The sequence below is a fragment of the Lynx rufus genome, unplaced genomic scaffold (assembly GCF_022079265.1).
Source record: "Lynx rufus isolate CCGP_SWC_20201006 ecotype Redwood Valley unplaced genomic scaffold, mLynRuf1.p SCAF_3, whole genome shotgun sequence".
NCBI classification, from domain to species: domain Eukaryota; kingdom Metazoa; phylum Chordata; class Mammalia; order Carnivora; family Felidae; genus Lynx; species Lynx rufus.
This window is the reverse complement of record NW_025814845.1, coordinates 124940112-124959792: the sequence shown is the minus strand read 5'-3', so window position 1 is coordinate 124959792 and position 19681 is coordinate 124940112. Positions and strand designations below refer to the sequence as shown.

Sequence of the window (19681 nt, the reverse complement as noted above, 5' to 3'; positions counted from 1 at the left end):
TTTAGAGCCACCTCTTAGTTCATTGAAGGGTTCAGTAATTCTCATGGCTTTACTCTGAATGTAGAAATTTAAGTCTTTTTCCATCTACATGAAACTTACTCCATAGGAGTTTGACCACTGTTTTTTTTTTTTTTTTTTTTTAGTGCTAAAGAAAAGACAAAATCTTTCTAAAATGTTTATTGAGAGAATCTCAATTACTAGCTACAGATTATTATGAAATTTTGAGTCAAAGGCCTGCAGAATGGGCAGTCACCTACAGGATGTGCTTTGAGGTTTTCTAAAGGTTCTGTCCATGCAAAAATGTTCTGCTGACACATTTGGAATATTTACTAATAGATCCATAATAACTTCATGGGAGATGAAGGCTCCTTGTCTTATCACAGTGACTGGCACATATTAGGCATTAATAAACATTTGTTGAATGAATGAATGAATGAATGAAGACAAAAGAAGCCACCCAAATGGAATATTTTTCTATATGTATCTGTGTATCTCTTTCAGCATTATAGGCTAAAAGAAAAAGATGAATTTGGGGAAATAAAATACAAAAACAACAATGAATATATACCTGCAAAAAAAGGGCACTGGACACTTTTCTTTTATGGTTCTGGTTTACACTGATTATGTGTAGACTGCAGAGATAGCATAAAAATAAGTAAAATGTTATGCATTTCATTTATATGCTTTAAAAGCAAATTGTCAGATTATTAGTTTTATGATATAAGTCTCTCAATACTCATATAACTTCATGGGGAGTTGGAAGGTTAAACATGCTGAAAGTATAAAAATTTTCAATAAAATATTATTTCCAAATGCTACAGTGTAGTTCTTCTTTTTTCCTTAAAATGAAATGTATTTTTAATAAAATAAGAGTGGAAATTTCACCAGTGCTTTGTTTTATATGAATTTTTGTTTTATTTTGCTTTGTTTTCAGCCAAACAACTCTTTTATAATAGCAATTTTATTATTATTATTATTATTATTATTATTATTATTATTTTTGGTAAGGTCAGAAATATCTGAAAGTTTGTGGCCAGGACTTACTTAACTATCAGAGAAGTGTGAAAAATGTTGATTTTTTTTTTTTAGGTGTGACCTAGGTGTGATCCTGGCTTTGTGTCTTGGGTGAAAAATAATCAATACTTTATGAATACTTTTTAAAATTCATGTTAATTTTTTAGTTCATTTTACAGCTTTAGTCTACAAATTTGTCCAACAAAGCTTTTTCTGGACATCAGTATTAACACTGTTTAGTAAGTTACAGCTTCACTGAATGTCTGAAACATTCGCTGAGGTCTCTTTAATAAAAGGATGTAGCTTAAATTGTGGAGAATGCAGATCTTGCGGTTTTCTCAGAGGTGTATGATAATTTACTGGGCTCTTAAATTAAAATTGCCCAATTCTTTTTTAGAATAAATAAATAATTTTTTTAATTTAAATTCAAGTTGGTTAACGTCCAGCATAGTGTTGGCTTCAGGAGTAGAACCCAGTGATTCATCTCTTACATATGACACCCAGTGCTCCTCCCTAAAAGTGCCCTCCTTAATACCCCTTACCCATTTAACCCATCTCTGCCCCCGCCCCGCCCGCCACCTCTGCTCCAGCAACCCTCAGTTTGTTCTCTGTATTTAAGAGTCTCTTAGGGGCGCCTGGGTGGTGCAGTCGGTTAAGCGTCCGACTTCAGCCAGGTCACGATCTCACGGTCCGTGAGTTCGAGCCCCGCGTCAGGCTCTGGGCTGATGGCTCAGAGCCTGGAGCCTGTTTCCCATTCTGTGTCTCCCTCTCTCTCTGCCCCTCCCCCGTTCATGCTCTGTCTCTCTCTGTCCCAAAAATAAATAAACGTTGAAAAAAAAATTTATAAAAAAAAAAAAAAAAAGAGTCTCTTATGGCTTGCCTCCCTCTCCGTTTTTATCTTATTTTTTCCTTCCTTTAAATTATTCTTATTAAAGGAAAAAGGAAAGGAAATTAGAACATGGGAGTTAAGACAAAGTCAAGATTTCTATTCATTTGACTTACATATATTATTATGTATGACACATAATAATTATATGTTATATATATAGAAATATATATACTTTATACTACTTGAAGCCTTGCCTTTTAAAGTGGTACAATAGTCCCCCTTTATCTATGGGGAATACATTCCAAGACCCTCAGTGGGTGCCTGAAACTTGAGATAGTACCGAACCCTATATATATTATGTGTGTTCCTATACACACGTACCTATGGTAAAGTTTAATTTATAAATTAGGCCCAGTAAGAGATTAGCAATAACTAATAATAAAATAGAACAGTTATAAGAATATACTGTAATGAAAGTTACATGGATGTGGTCTGTCTCTCAAAATATTTTATTGTACTACACCCACCTTCTTCCCATGATGATGTGAAATGACAAAATGTCTATTGATGAGATGAAGTGAGGTGAATGACATAGACATTATGACAGCATTAGGCTTCTATTTACCTTCTGACAGTGTGTCAGAAGGAGGATCATCTGCTTCTGGATCTTGGTTGACTGTGGGTAACTGAAACCACAGAAAGTGAAACTGCAGGTAAGGGGGCTACGGGATAGCACAGTAGTGAAGGCACTGAAGTTGTTCTAGTCATTCTAATGAGATTAGAATTCTGGCTCTGCCAGTTTCTAGTTGGAAACCTCATCCAAGTGACTTAATCACTCTATGAGTCAGTTTCCTCATTGATTACATGGGGAATAATAGCAATACCAACCTCAAAATTTTTAGATTATGTTTATAACATGTATACCATACATCCTGGTGCTTAATAAAATTGAGCTGTGACTATTAATTTCAGTTCCCTAGACGTAAATAGTAAAGCATATATCCTAAAGGATTTATTACTAGAAGCACAAGACCTACCTCTTAACCACACACTCAACCCTATCACAGCATGGAACTCAGGAAGTGAGTTTTATTGTTAATGTATAAACACAATCACTGTGACCTTTCCTGAATTCAACTATTTTTGTCGTTATCATTGCTAGCATCCTGCTCTAGACCTTGAATCTGCCTGTTTACTTGCTATTTCAATGAATTTGGTAGGTCACACTGAAATTGATATTCTTAAAGCACCCCTTTCACCAGTCATTTCAGAGCTTTACCTCCATCTTTATGATTCTAAGGGAATAGGCCCATGGTAGGAGGTACCCCAGTTCTCTGGGCTTTAGTTTCGTCATCTGTAATCTTCAAGGAAAGAATGAAACTATCTTCAATGAAAAGAACAAAAGGTTAGAATATTTCCCTTACCTGTAGGGTTGCTTCTCAGATATTAAAATCTCTGTACATAATCATTGATTGGAGAGAAGTGGACCAACCCCAGCCTTTGCTCTTAGCAAGATTTCTTACCTTACCCTACTTGGTAAGTTCACAGCCTGGGGACCCTTGGGATGAATCTCATTAAGTATGACCTTTAACTCTGTCAACATCAGTGTCCACAAGACACCTAGGACTTCCAGGTTGCCTCTTATCACCAAAGTCCCACTCCCTTTCTCTCTAATTCTGTATGCCTTCTTTTGTGACCTTATCCCTTATCCTTTTTGCTCCTAGAAACTGTTTATTCTCCTCCCTGAAATCATAGCCATTAACCAGCAAAAGCCCTAAATCTTTCTCTTCTGCTAAATGTTCCCTTCAGCTCTTGGTCTCACTAAAATCTGTGCTCTGTCCCTAGCCCTGAGGACATTTCTTTCTCTGCTGTTGTCTCAAGTGGTGATGGTTCTCTCTCCCACACCTCGCCTGTCTGGGATTGGAGATGGAGTAGTGACCTTACTCCTTATGCTGTTTCCAGACCATTGTCGCTTCCTATTCTCTAACATGAATCCATCTTTGAATCCCATGTCATCAAATGATATCCTCCATTATCTCTTCTTCTTACAGTAATCTATTGATTTGCATCTATTTTCTCATATCTTAAGGAATTTAGACCCTGGGCCCTTGTGACTTTCTCAAGCACCAGTCTTGTAATAACTGTGATGTGGGTGTCCAAATAAATAAGCTCTCTGACTCATTGGCTTCTGCATTCCTTGAGCCCTTTTCCTTAAATGATTTTGCTTTCCATCATACTACATATATTCTCTAATAGTTATACCTTTGAAATATTTCCAAAACCTGACATTGAAGAGCACTACTATTCACCAGATCACCTTCTAAACTCTAACAATATTTTTAAATCCCACTAAGAGTCTTGGGACCCTAGTGAAAATAGAGGCCTGGCATTAAATTTTTGAATTTCTTCTCTAGCTACACTCATTCCCTTGATAATTTTATCCAAGCTGTGGCTTTAAATATCATTTATGTGCTGATGACCCCAAACATATCTCCAGCCTGGTGATTCTCTTGAACTCCATCTCACATTCAACTGCTTAATCAGCATGTCTACCTGAATTTTTAACAGGCATTTCAAACCTAACATGTCCAACTCAGGAACTCCGTAGGTGTTGTTCTCTTTGTCTAGAAAGCTCCTTTCCTTAGATATCATAGGCATCACCTTTTGGCCACTTCTGGGCATTGTCCAAATGCCTCCTTACCAGTAAGGCCATTCCTGGCCAGTTTATTACAGCAGCAACCATACTTGCCAGCCCTGTTAGGTCACTTGCTTTACTTTGGCCTCTAGCATTTGAGATCTCAGGACATGTTGCTTCTTTCATTTATCTGACTTTCTCTGCCTCCTCCTGATAGAATATAAAATCCATGAAGACGGATAGTATTGACTGATTTATTCACTACTAAATCCCTTGGATCCAGAATCATTCTTGGCACATAGGAAGTACTCACTATGAGTGAAGATACCATTTTATTTTCTAAGAGTGGTACCAATTTGCATATTTATTTTTTTCTATTTAATGAAGAAATTTATCTAATTTATTAGAATAAATAGTTCCACCCATGGAGCTTAAATATGCTGTTTTCATTTTGAATAAAAAATAAAGCTGAAAAAAATACAGCTCTATGTGTGTGTGTGTGTGTGTGTGTGTGTGTGTGTGTGTGTGCATATGTGTTTCTGAGAACATGGTGAACAACTATGCGAGGAAAGACTTTTGGGTACAGAACACCTAAAAATGCTAGTTAAATATTAAAAGATAAGATTAAAAACCTGGCTGAACGAGCAGGAAAGCATAAAAATAGTAAAACCAGAACATGTAAGAAAGTCTGATTCCACAAGGTTTTTATATTATTTAGAGTAGTTTGTTTTTAGGGCTCATACCTATTCCTGGTAGCTTACAACTCTCCTAGTTAAAACAAACAAGCAACAAAAAATTTGTATCACTTCTGTCCCTTTTCCTTTCAATCAATCATATATAGATATATAGATATATACATACACACACACACACACACACACACACATATATATATATATATACACACACACACATGTATATATATATATACACACACACACACGCACACTCATATTAGATCTCAGGAATCCAGAATTAGATTAATAGATTAATTTTTTGTCATGATGCATTCTCATCACTTGTTCATGAGTTGCCCTCTTTTATTTCATTTATTTAATAATATTGATAGCAACTGATATCTACTTATTTGCCCTTGTCAAATCCTGTCTCTTTGCTTCTACCCTAGATTCCTAGATTTGGAGTGTTATTAAATTCTTGATACTAATCTTTCGTTGTATTGTGACTGGTCTTTTCACTTCCTTTAAGGGTGTCTTTGATAAACAAATGATATTGATTTAAATATGGCAAAATTGAACAAAAATATTACCCTCTTTGGGGCAATAAAATGAAATGCTGTAGGTTTGCTCTCCCCCAATCTTGAATTTCTTACTCTCATTGTCCACTATTCCAGTTTTGTCTTTTTTTAACTGTAATCTCACAAGCTATGCCATAATTGTCATTATTTTATAAAAAGATGATGTTTGTTTAGATTTGCCTGTCCCCAGGTAGATATCAAGAATTGCAAAAAAACTTACAAATTTTCCAAAGGAACTGCAGATGGACATGATATGTCTTCCTTTTATTTAGGACTTTATAAAGTCTCAATAATATTTTATAGTTTTCTGCATTTTTTAAAGATTTATTTCCGTGCATTTGATGTTTTTGATGCTATTTTAAATGCTATTTAAAATTTTATTTCAGCCCTACCCCAGTTTCTGCAACCTAGAAATACAGTTAATCTTTTTATATGGACCTTACATTTTATAGACTTTATAAATTAACATAATTTCTAGTAGTTAGTCTGGTATATCTGTTGATCCTTCTAGATTTTCTAAGTATATAATCATGCTGTCCATGAATGATGACAGTTTATGTTCTTTTCTTCCTATTCTGGGTCTTTTATTTATTTCTTCTTACTTTATTGCATTTGTTAGCCCCCCCTGAACAATGTAACACAGAAATGGTGAACAGCTTTCTCATTTTCTATCTCAGAAGGAATTATTATATATATTAGCATTAAGTATAATGTATAGTATTTGTCAAAGCCTGTCTATATTAAAGAAGTTCCTACTTAGTGAAGAGGTTTCATCATGAGTCAATGTTGAGTTTTATCAGATGATTTTATTTTTATCTCAAGATGATTATATGATTTCTCTCCTTTGTTCTCTTAATGTAGTGAATTATGCTCATTGATGTTCAGATGTGAAGCTAATCTTCAACCTTGGAATAAACCAAACTTGAATTTAATTTGCTAATATTCTGTTGGGGATATTTAAACTTATTTTGAAAAGAGAAATGACCTGTAATTTTCCTTGTTTATAATGTTCCTGTCAGGATTTGGTGTTGAGGTAATGAACATTATACAATAAGTTGAAAACTATTCCCACTTTTTGTTCATTTGTCTGGAAGACTTTGTGTAAGATGTGCTATTTTTTTTCTTAAATGTTGGGGGAAAATCACTAATGATGCCACTTGGCCTGGAGATTTCTTTATATGGGATTTTAAAATCATAGATTAAATGTCTTTAATAAGATTGGAACTGATGAAATTATTTTAATCTTCTGCCAGTTTTTATAAGTTATGTTTATAGTAATATGTCCAAGTTGTCAAAAGTATTGCCACAAAGTTGTCCATAATAACATTTGTACTGATGTCTCCTTTTTAATTTTCTATATTAATTATTTAGGTTTTCTCTCTCTCCCTCCTTTCCTTCCTTTTTCTATTGGGTCAGTTGTGCTGAATGTCTGTCAACTTTATTTATTTATTTTTTTAAAGAAACAACTTTAGGCTTAATTGGTTTTCTTTATAGTGCATTGCTTTCTACTTCATGAATTTCTAGTAATCATTATATTTTCCTGCTCTCCATGTTGGTCAGCTCTGAGTGAGTGCTTTCTTTGAGATCTTAATATTTGTTATTTGATTTTACTTCAGCATTTACTCATTACAATGAAAATTGTCTAAATACTGTATATATGGTATTATTATCAATTACTGTGATGGAATCTTCTCTCAATAAAATGGATGAGTTTAAGGAAGGCAGCACATACCCTTTAAAAATAGCCAGTAGAGGGGCACCTGGGTGGCTTAGTCGGTTAAGCATCTGACTCTTGATCTCAGCTCAGGTCTTGATCTCAGGGTCGCAGGTTCAAGCCCCACATTGGGCTTCTCTCTGAGCATGAAGCCTACTTAAAAAAAATAGCCAATAGAATGGTAGACATATGGGAACTCAAAAAATGCTTTATAAATAGCTTTTGTCCCCTGCGAAGATAACTGAAAATAAACAAAACCTTTCTGTTAGACTCCTTTTGTATTGAGATCAATAGCCAAATGTTAGGTTTCATTTTTTTTCAGTTATAAAAATACATACAACTATATTAAAGAACAATTTGGAAAAAAAAAACTTGTCAATTAATGCCACCACCCTCTCACAGCTGTGCTTAACAACTTAGTTTATTTCCTTTCAATTTTGTTCCTTTGCATCTTTTTAAAACCTAGTGGCAATACTTAATTTTTTTTTTCTAGTTAAGTCTAATGTAATAGTTTTCTTTCATTAATTGGACATAAGCATCCATTTCATTTTCTCTCAATGAATACAAGGAATTCTCCCCCATGTACCAGTGCAGCTAACTCTCTAGCTTCTTCACTTGCTCATCAGAGGTTATTCAGATACTAGTCAGCTTGGGTTGCTAAAACAAAATGCCATAGACTGGGTGGCTTAAACAACAGAAATATTTTCTCACAGTTCTGGAGGCTGAAAGCCTGAGATCAGAGTACCTACGTGGTTGGGTTCTGATGAGAGCTGTCTTCCTGGCTTGCAAACAGCTGCCTTCTACCTGTTTTGTCACATGGCCTTTTCTAAGAGGGCACATTCAGAGAGAGAGAGAGAGCTCTCTGGTCTCTTCTTATAGGGGCATCATGCATGAGAGTCCCACCCTCATGACCTCATCATGCATGAGAGTCCCACTCTCCTGACCTCATCTAAACTTAATTGCCAAAGGCTCCATCTCCCAACTACCATCACCTTGAGGGGTAGGCTTTCAACATAAGAATTTGGGAGGAACAGAATTCAGTCCACAGCACTCAGTACTAGAGGAGAAAAAACCATGTTCTTTGTTCCTGCCTTTTGACAGTATGTGAAGCCGGCTGAAGATAGGAAAGGAGGAGGGTAGAGAGGTATTTTCAACTCATTTTAGAAGTGGAAAATAGAATTTTTAAAATAATACCTTCTTTTTTTTTAAACATCACAAATAAGATTTTTTTTTATTTGTCACCATTAAATGTCTGAATTTTAAACAGATACTTGGACTGGTGGCTCATATCCATCAGCTCGTTCAACGTGAGCACTGTCCTCATCCCCAGTAGTGTTTCCAGAACTACTACCTTCACTGTGAAGCTCCATGAGCTTTCCCAATTCAGACTTGGTAGGCTTCAGCATTTTTACTTTTCTCACAAAGATATCATGGGGTGGATAAATAAAGTGACGAGTCTTTTCAATGTCTTTTCTGATGCTGTCTAGAATCAATTTATTGACCAATTCTTTCAAGTCATTTGTCTCCACTTTTTGGGTCATGTTTTTGTCATCTTTTTCTGAATCTGGAGGACCTGTTGGTGCTGAGCATAAGAGGTCTTCCAAATCTGGTTGTTGTTGTTGTTGTTGTTGTTTTTTAAGTAAAACCAACACAAACAGATGAGCTTCAATCATGTTCTGCACTTTTTTGACCATGAAGCACATTTTGTCATGGGTAAGGTCCATGTCATGGAAAGATGCCCTGGACATCCTCAGTAATTAGCTTCAATTTTCTAAATACAACTTCCTTATTCTGCAGATCAGCAAGGCTCACTTTAAAAACATGACCCTTGAGGACATCAGATGCGATTTTGGTTCCATGTGTTCTGGTAACTAGTGTTTTCCTAATATTTCTTATATTGAACATATCTGGTGCTTTCATATTATACCAATCTTTCTTAGAAAATGGATCAACCACTTTCTTCTTGGCTCCCTTTTTGCTGCCTTTCATAAGATGCTTGTTCTTGCCCCCAAATAATAAATTCTATACATTCTAAGCAGATTTAGTTTTATTCAGGAATCCACTATATTACAACAGGTGCAGTGAGAGGGAGACAATGCTGGCCTTGTGTACATTGAGACCATTGCTACCCGCCTTTTTGATTCTGTGATCCCCTACCTCCCCCAATTCTACTGTAATAATCAAGTACCTTCTCATAAATACTTTCATTTGTTGATACAATGTCAGTTATTATTTTATACCTAGGAAATTCCAAAAGTTATTTGAAAAAAGCTGAAATTTAAGATATTTAAAATATTTTTATTAATTTTTTGCCACAATGGCTACTAAAAACATTAACTGAAAGATAGATGTTTTAACAAAGTAATAGAATAAATTTGTTTTTAATAAACTAATAACATAATTCATATCACTCCTTACTGGTAAGTTTCTTTTTATATGTTGTATTCTTGATTCTCATGGGATTTTCAGGCAAAGTTCATCTAACTTTTCCCATCACTGGTATGAAGAAACTAAATATTAAAAAGTATGTAAGTAGCTCAAATTTAAAGTATTAGTTTTCTGATTCCCAGTTCTCATTCCATTTTATTGTATTGCTTTATATAGGTTCATATTGTCTTATATGTATCTATGAATATTTTGCTCTTCAAATATAAAATTGGGATATTTTGTTCAAAGCTTTTATTTTTTTAAGTAAGCTCTACACCCAAAGTGGGGCTTGAACTTGCGACCAAGAGTAGCATGCTCTACTGAGTGAGCCAACCAGGTGCCCCTAAAATTGGGATATTTTAAGGCTATATTTCATGACAAAACAGAGTAATTCAATATAGGATGGGCTTATAAAGTGAGTATTTTGTAGTACATAAAATGTTACGAACTAAAGGGTAGTGTAAATTTGTGTAATTTTTGAGTTTTTCTCCATCTGATACTATGTGGTCTAAATATGGTGTTTCTCACTACTGTACATATTTTTTATGAATTATAAATTAGTTTCTATTGCTGTTTAAGTATATAATAATATATTAGGAAATATAGCTTTTTTGCATTATTCCCCACTGCTCACATTAATAGACATTTTGTAAAAACACAAGTGTTTTGTCTGAAAATTCACCTTGCCTCATCATTTTTAGGAAAATGTAAAAAGTATTTTTAATGTACCAAATTCTAAACAATCAAAAATTTTCATGCTGGGAAAAATGCATTCTATGATATTAGAAGTGTTCAGCAAATCTCTAAGAGATATTTGAGGAATGTGAAAAAGCTCTTTTTATTCCATTACAAGAATACCTGTGTCTTGAATCCAGGTATTTCTCTGTTCATTTATATACTCTGTCAGGAAGAGGAAAACCCAACAGGGTTTAGCTAATTTTAGCTAAGCTAATTTCTGAAATTTCAAGAGATTGAATATATCATCTATAAATATTGATGGTAGCAGGAAGATACATTCCACAGTGGATTACAGATATTTCTTATGCAAAATAATCTTGAAATAAAACATTTAAGCATTATAAGCATGTAATTCATTTATATACCCTGAAGCAAGATTGAAAGGGGATCATTAGACCAATGATGTTAATAAAAATAAAATGCGAGATGTACTTATAATTTAAATTTTCTGGATGAAGTGCCAGGGTGGCTCAGTTGGTTAAGCATTCAACTCTTGATTTTGACTCAGGTCATGATCTCACAGTTTGTGAGTTCGAAACCTGTGTCAGGCTCTCCACTTGAGATTCTCTCTCTCCCTCTCTCTCTGTCCTCCCCATCTCTAAAAAATAAACTTAAAAAAAATAGATTTGCTAGTAGTGACATAAAACAAGAGAAAGAGATGAAATAAATTTTAAACACACTGAATTTAACCTAATATATATAAAATTCATCATTTAATATGTAATCAATATGAAAAATTATTAGTATCATATTTTACATTCCTTTTTTTTCTTACAAATTCTTTAAAATCTGGCATATAATTTAACATACAGCACATCACAATTCATACTAGCCACATTTCAAGCGCTCATAGCCACACTTTACCATACTGAGAACACAGGATTAGGATTTGGGCCTCCAGTGGATGTTTATCACTCATTTTTGTGATCATGCTTGGCACATAGTAAATGGACAGTAAATGTTTAAAGAAAAGAAGAAAAAAAGATAGCAAAGAAAGGTCATAGAAGTTTGTTGCCTGATTGGAGTATATATATCCACTTATTAGATGGATGACCTTGGTAAGGGTATTTAGCCTTCCTAACCTCAGTGTTCTTTTGTAGGAATGAGACATTTGTATATGCCTTTCAACATTACTGCGAGAGAATTAAATGAGGGTATCAAAGGTAGAGCACCTACTTGGTTTCCTTCCATCCCATTTCCCTTCTGGAATCTGAATTGTCCTATATTAGATAACTTAATCTATTCATATCCACTTTTATTAGATTTCGTAAATTGCCCCACCAAACATTACATTTTTTTCAGTTAAAGTGAGTGGAATGGAAGGAACTAGAATCAGAGTAGGAGGTTCTTGGCATTTAGATTATAGCCAAGGACAATTATGTTAAATTGCTTAGCATGCTGTGGAATTAATTGCCCATGATCTTAATTACAAATATTTAATATTTAATTTATAAAACATCCTTTAAACATGCAGGTCTACATTCAGATATATGAATATTTTGGTAAATAAGCTTCAGTCAGGTAGACAGTTTAAAATGTTAATGCAATGATCACTTCAGATCTTCTTATTTCCCTTCTGTTCAGACCTGAACTGCTCAGGGACTTGAAGCAAGAAATAGAAGCATCATCTGTTTTGTTTTGTTTTGTTTTGTTTTGTTTTGTTTTGTTTTGTTTCCTTTCCTCCATTCACACATTCACATACACAATATAAAATACATGTAGAGGTGTGCGGAAAACATACACCTATGGTACTGGGCTGGCTTCATGGGCATGTGACCCTGAAGTCACACAGGACTCTGCCCCTTAGAAAGGGATCAGCTCTTGGGGATTAATGCTCTCTGGTCATTGTCTTGAACTTCTAAGTAATTTACCTTTAAATTTGTGGTTTGTAAGCAAGTCTAATAGGATAATGGAACATGCAAGGGAAGCTTGGGGCCTTAATTCCCAATTGGTCCCACCTCCTCCTCCCTACTTATACCCCAGGGATGGAGTCTTGACCACCCGCTCCCTCCCGGGTTCCAGCTCAGCGACTGCAGACACATGCCTTCTGCCTTGTTTGTGTTTGCAGAGCAAGGAGGGTCTGGTGAATGAGTGCAGCCTGCACACCTGAAGATCTGCACTGGCCCAGCAACAATAAATTGACAACAATAAATTGCAAGTCAAAACCACCATGACAGACTGAAAGACAGCAATGAGCAAATGGAAATCTGTTATGATGTGATGAATAATTATAAAGTTAAACCTGTGTCAGCAGTACCCAGATCATGAAATAGAATGTTGTCAGCACTCAGTAGTTACCCCCACTCCCACCTTTTCTCCTCCCATTTGGAACACTCTTGTTCACCCCCCAGTGTTAATCACCAGCTTCAGTTTTGTGGTAACAATTTCCATGTTTTTCTCTGTAGGTTTACCACCCAGACTGATAGAGAATTATTGGTGCCTATTTAAAAAAATTACATAAATTATATTATACTATCTATAGTTTCTGTGCCCTACCTGTTTTGCTCAACACTGCTTACAAAATTTTTCCATGCTGTTACAGATTACTATATTTTGTTCATTTTCACTAATGTATGGTGTACCATTTTAAGAACACATAATGCAGCATTTAGTCTATTCTTGATGGACATTTAAGTTGTTTTCACTTTAGGGCTGTATCAGCGCTACTGTGCATGTCTCCTGTTGTATGTCTCCAAGAGGTTTTCTATATATCAAGGAGAGAGTATTCAGGTTCATGGGCTACGTATACTTTAAACTTCTCAATAATGCCAAACTATTACGAGATTGGCACTAATTCACATTCACACTTGCAGAGAATGAAGTCCCATTGTTTCACAGCGTCTTCACTTGAAATTGTTAAAATTGTAAATTTGTGCCAATCAGTTGGGATTCAGTGTTTAAAATTTTTTAATTTGCATTTTTCTGATTATTCTTGAGGTTGAACCTCATCATATGCTTCTTAGCCATTTGGATTTCCTCTTTTTTTTTAAGTTTATTTATTTTGAGACAGAGAGAAAGAGAGAGAGAGAGAGAGCGCATGCGCATAAGTGGGGGAGGGGCAGAGAGAGGGAGAGAGAATCCCAAGCAGGCTCTGCACACAGAGCCTGACATGGGGCTTGGACTCACAAACCTTGAGATCATGAGCTGAGCTGAAATCAAGAGTTGGATGCTTAAACCAACTGAGCCACCCAGGTACCCCTGGATTTCCTCTTTAAAAAAATCTTGTTCAGTTATTTTTTTCCATTTTTCTTTTGAGTTGTTGCTTTTTTCTTATTGAGTTAAAACATTTCTCATAAAACCTCATAAACTGCATCTTTGTGCATATGTTTATAATAAATCTTTTGTCTAGATTTTTAGCTATTTGTGACAGGAGACCATTCCCATAGTAGTTACTATTTCAAAAGTAGAAGACATATTTTCTTTATATGTAACTGTGAGTCTCTCCCATGGACAATAATGGAGTTTGTATATATCTATTTATTCTTCCTTCCTCTATCTGTTATCCACCAATGATTTTATTAGATATGTTTTTTCTCTTAGAGTGTAGGTATACACTAAGAATATACATGATAATGATTTCACTCATACGTGGAATTTAAGAAACAAAACAAATGGGCAAAGGAAAAAAAGAGAGAGAGAAGCAAACCAAGAAACAGACTTTTAACTATGGAGAACAAACTGATGGTTGCAAGAGGGAAGGTGGGTAGGGGGAAGGGTAAATGGGTGATGGGGACTAAGGAACACACTTGCTCTGATGAGCACTGGGTGTTGTATGGAAGTGTTAAATCACTACATTGTACTCTTAAAACTAATATTATAGTGTATATTAACTAACTGGAATTTAAAGTAAAACTTTAAGAAAAGAGTATACATGGTAAAGTATACATGATAGTCCTACTTTAAATATGCCTATTTTTGTACCAAGTGATTTACTAATTCCAAATGAGAATTTTCCCCCTTTAACTATAAAAGATGTTGAAATCAGCATTTACCAACTTACATCATTTACCAACATCTTTTCCTTCTTAAAATTTCTGTTAGTTATTTATTGATTCTGTCATCTAGGCCAGGGTGATCCTCTTATGTCAAGCTCATTTTTCCTGAGGATTTTGTACACATTTCTCGACTGCCTTGTAGTTTGCAGCTTTGCTTTTTATAGTCATATTGTTCTTTTTGCCTGCCTATTTTTTTATTTCTGAATTCTCGTGATATTTCTGAGATATGTTTTGGCAAGCATTATACTGTGATGATTTTTTTTTCATGATATAAAGTATGTCCTTCAATTTGAAGGTTCTAATCTTATTTCATTTCAATGATTATTTCTTAAATTATGTATTTAATATATTTTTATTCTATTACTTTGTTTCTTTTCTTCTTTTGCCTGTTTCCTATGTCTATCATTTTTCTTATAATCCCTTTAAGCTTTCTTTATTATGTTTCATGTTCACCTCTATCAATTCAATTTCCAGTACCCCATATTCTGTCTTCATTTCTGCAGATGATTTAATTTTTTCCATTTACTTCTTTTTGGGCTCCTTCAACTCAAGCAGTGATCTCTATTGTCTCGCTATATTTTTCTTCAGTTTTTATATCTTTTTATTAAGAATTCTTTATATAGAGGCAATTACCTTTTTTCTTCCAAAAACTTTCTTAGGCAATGCATTTGGTTAAAAAGTTTATCTTATTTGTGGCAATATGTTTCATTTTTTTTCCCTTGGCAACATTTTTTTCTCATGGTATTCATGTGTCATTTTAAAAAATGCCTTTTATATTTTATTTGTTTCTACAATATATATTATGATTATGATTATGATTATTTACTTCTAATGGGGTGTGTTCTTCCTGGACTAGCCATTTGTAGGAGGTTTGCATATAGGAATGGACAGGACAATGTTCCTGCTTAATGGAAAGCACCTTTTTTTTTTTAAGTTTATTTTTGAGAGAGAGAGAGTGGGTGAGTGCAGGGAGGAGCAGAGAGAGAGGGAGAGAGAGAGAGAATCTCAAGCAGACTCCACACTTTCAGAGAAGAGCCATATGGGGGGCTTGATCTCATGAACTGTGAGACCATGACCTGAGTCAAGGTCAAGAGTTAGATGCTTAACCAACTAAGCCACCCAGGTTCCCTGATGGAAAACACCTTTAATGATGCAGATCGGTGGTATGCATGAGTTGTTTTAGTCTTTGCTTTTCCCCAACCATTTTATTTCCACTCTGAAGGACAACTCACAGTGCTGAATGTCTCTCCTTACCCTTTGCTTCAACTGGAAGTTGAGTCCTGAAAATATGCCTCATCTATATGATTTCTCATTCAGTCCCAACTTCCCCACTTTTTGAGATCTTGAGATAATGTGGCCCAGAGCACTTCTGCTATCAGTATAGACCCCTTATTTTTCATTTTTCCCCCAAAGGGATTTGCTCTTCAAGATGTGGCTACTTATTTTAGAGATCTATCCTCTGTATTACCTGAGATCTACAATGGTGGCATCTTTAATTTCATCTTCTTTCACATCCACTTAACTTTCATTTTTTAAATTAAAAAAATTTTTTTTCACGTTTATTCATTTTTGAGAGACGGAGACAACAGAGTGTGAGCAGGGGAGGGGCAGAAAGAGAGGGAGACAGAATCTGAAGCGGGCTCCAGGCTCTCACTGATTGTGAGATCATGACCTGAGACGAAGTCGATCACTCAACCACTGGGCCACCCAGGCTTTCATTTATATTTGGAAGTTCTGTCTTTATAGCATGCTTCTAGGTTTTAGATGGTTTCTTATTTCATTGAAGGAATTTGTTTTTCTGGTGTTTAATTTTTATTATTGATTTTGGACTATTTCCAAGAGAAGAAAGGGGAAAGATTGTATTTTTATTCCACAATTATAAGCCAGAAGGTATGATACTATTTTAAGGAACTGAAGCAAATGCCAATAAGCAAGTCTCCCTGAAAGAATTATAATTCATACATTAATCTTTAATGCAGAGCATATTATTATCATCTGTATTTTATGTTAAATGATAGTCTAATAACCTCCTCAAAAGTTACTGATAAGATATAAAATTTCAAATAACACTTTAATAGGGTTTATTGGTTTGTTAGTGCTGCTGTAACAAATTAAATTTATTGTCTCACAGTTCTGGAGCTGGATGTCTGAAACCAAGGTGATGGCAGAGTCATGCTCCTTCGGAAATCTTGAGGGGGGGTCCTTTCTTAGCTTTTCAAGTTTGTAATAGCCCTAGATGCTCATTGTCTTGTGGCATAGACATGTGCCAGTGTCTGCTTTTGATTTTATATTTTCTTCCTATATGTGTCTGTGTTTTTCCTCTTCTTATAAGGACATGAGTCATATTGGATTAAGGGCCCACTCTACTTCAATGTGACTTCTTCTTAATTTAATGAATTATATCTGCAGTGACCCTTATTTACCAAAAAAAAAGGTCACATTCTGAGGTACTAGGCGTTAGGAGTCTACATATCTTTTTAGGGAACACAATTCAGTTTAGAACATAAGAGGTTGTATCTTTTGGAAGATAATGGATTAACTGATTGTTCTAATTTACTATTTTTTTTAACAGATAAACAAGGTTTTTGTGAAACAGCTTTAAAGTATTCTTAAAAAAACACAAACATTTTGCTTTTTATGACAGTTATATTGAACCATTGAGACATATTGATTTCTTTATTTTAGTACCATGTTTACATTTTATCATTTCTAAATTGGGAAGAAGGTGTTTGGAGACCTACCAGTGATTAATATCTCAGGAGATATAAATTTAGTCCAACATTACTTAGTTATCTACCCATGGACAGGTAAAATGTGTTACCATGTAGCCAAGGAAATATGGACATTGGAATTGCATCTCTTTTTAGTTTGTAGATAAAGGAAATCTATTCAACTTTGATTTTAATAATTTGACAATTCTGATGAAGCATTTATTTCACTTACTGAGGTGAAGGAATATTTATATACAGCATCCCTTTTGAAATAATAAAATATGTTAGATAAATTATGTTCTAAAAAGATATGAAAAAATCGCTGAAGGACTAAAAAGACAGTGGGGAATGCCACACGTCAGTTTTTCTTTAACTGTCTGTAACTAGAGTGGGAAGCAGAATATTGGAGTGCCAAACCGAAGCCTAGTAAATCCTAATTTGGATAAATAATAAAAGAAATATATACTTTGAAATCAGTGAAGATAAAGAAGACCAAACAAAAAAAAATATTTTTAAAAGTCACGGAGGGAGGGAGGGAGGGAGGGAGGGAGGAAGGAAGGAAGGAAGGAAAGGAGAAAGAAAGAAAGAAAGAAAGAAAGAAAGAAAGAAAGAAAGAAAGAAAGAAAAATAAAGAAAGAAAGAAAAAGAAAGAAAGAAAAAGAAAGAAAAACTCCATAGTAGGAGCAGTAAGATAATCAATTTCTCAACAGTGACAATGAAAGCCTGAAGGTAATGGAATAATAACCCTAGTGTGCTCACAGTCATACCTGCTAGTCTAAAAGTCTACAGGCATAGTCAATATCTTTCAAGAGGTTCGATGAGGATGTGATTAAATAAACAAAGACTGAAAGTGTTTATGACCAACAGAATCTCATGAAGGAAATATTAAAGATGTACTTTAGGGGGCATCTGGGTGGCTCAGTTGGTTAAGCAACCAACTTCAGCTTGGGTCATGATCTCATGGTTCATGGGTTTAAGCCCTGTGTCGGGATCTGTGTTGACAGCTCAGAGCCTGAAGCCTGCTTTGGATTCTGTGTCTCCCTCTTTCTTCTGTCCCTCCACTGCTTGCACTCTGTCTCTCTCTGTCTTTCAAAAATAAATAAACTTAAAAAAAAAAGATGTATTTCAGGACAAGAAAATTATAGATTTAAAAAATCACAAATAGGGGCACCTGGGTGGCGCAGTCGGTTAAGCGTCCGACTTCAGCCAGGTCACGATCTCGCGGTCCGTGAGTTCGAGCCCCGCGTCGGGCTCTGGGCTGATGGCTCGGAGCCTGGAGCCTGTTTCCGATTCTGTGTCTCCCTCTCTCTCTGCCCCTCCCCCCGTTCATGCTCTGTCTCTCTCTGTCCCAAAAATAAATAAACGTTGAAAAAAAAATTAAAAAAAATCACAAATATTTACAAGAAAATAAACTGATGATGTGCAATAGCAGTAATAATATCTAGTGAGTCTAGAAAATATAATTAAAATATTAAATAGTGATTATAATATTATCTTTAAATTAACATAAAAGTTAAACTATTCTAGAGAATTTAGTTTATCCAAGAAAAGGATAAAGTTTTTGTTATGTATGCATTTTTAATATCTAGAATATAATTTTCTAAAGAGTGTATCATTCAAACTGATGGAAGGTTAAAAGTAGCATAATAAAAATTACTTAGCACAAATGAAGGAAGGAGAGAGGGAAAAGGAGTAAGTGACAAAATAGGAAAAATTAGATAGTTACAAAAAATATTACTCATTGAAAATAAATGAAAAGAGATACTTCAGTTAAAAGTCAAAGAATTTTACATTATAGGGAAAAGAGTCAACTCTACGTAACTTATGAGATACATTTAAAACATAGAATATAGAAAGTTGAAGTAAAAGGTTTTTCAACTTTCTTTTGATCTCTGTTAGCATAGTGTATATAGTTCAATACTTTTACCAATGTTAAGAATATAAAAGGTGATATCGCTATAGATATCGTAGACATAGAAGAAGAAAGGGAGGATGTTATGCCAGAAGTATTGAAAATGTAGACACAGTAAAAAGCCTTCTGGAAAAATATAATATACCCCTAACTGGCTCAACAACAACAAAAAAATACGAAACCTCAACTTTCACAATCATTAAAGAAAGTAACTCCTTGTGGAAATCTTTCCACAAAAACTGCTAGGGCAGATGGCTTCACTGGCAATTTCTATCAGGCATTCAAAGAATAAAAACCTCTAATCTCATATTTCAGAAGTAGTTAAAATTTATATTTTGGAAATATAAAGGCTTTATTTTAGTCTAGGTTTAATCGGGAGACATGGAGTACACAGTGATTTAAACAAGGGATATTTAATATGAAGAGATATTAAGCCATGATAAAAGAGATG

General features: G+C 34.7%; 1 protein-coding gene and 1 pseudogene across 1 annotated transcript in view; one reads left to right on the top strand and one right to left on the bottom strand.

Moving 5' to 3' along the window:
* IQCM (IQ motif containing M) overlaps window positions 1-19681 on the top strand; it is a 445282-nt gene that overhangs the window by 50095 nt on the left and 375506 nt on the right.
* LOC124520404 (40S ribosomal protein S3a-like) overlaps window positions 8707-19681 on the bottom strand; it is a 39841-nt pseudogene continuing 28866 nt past the window's right edge.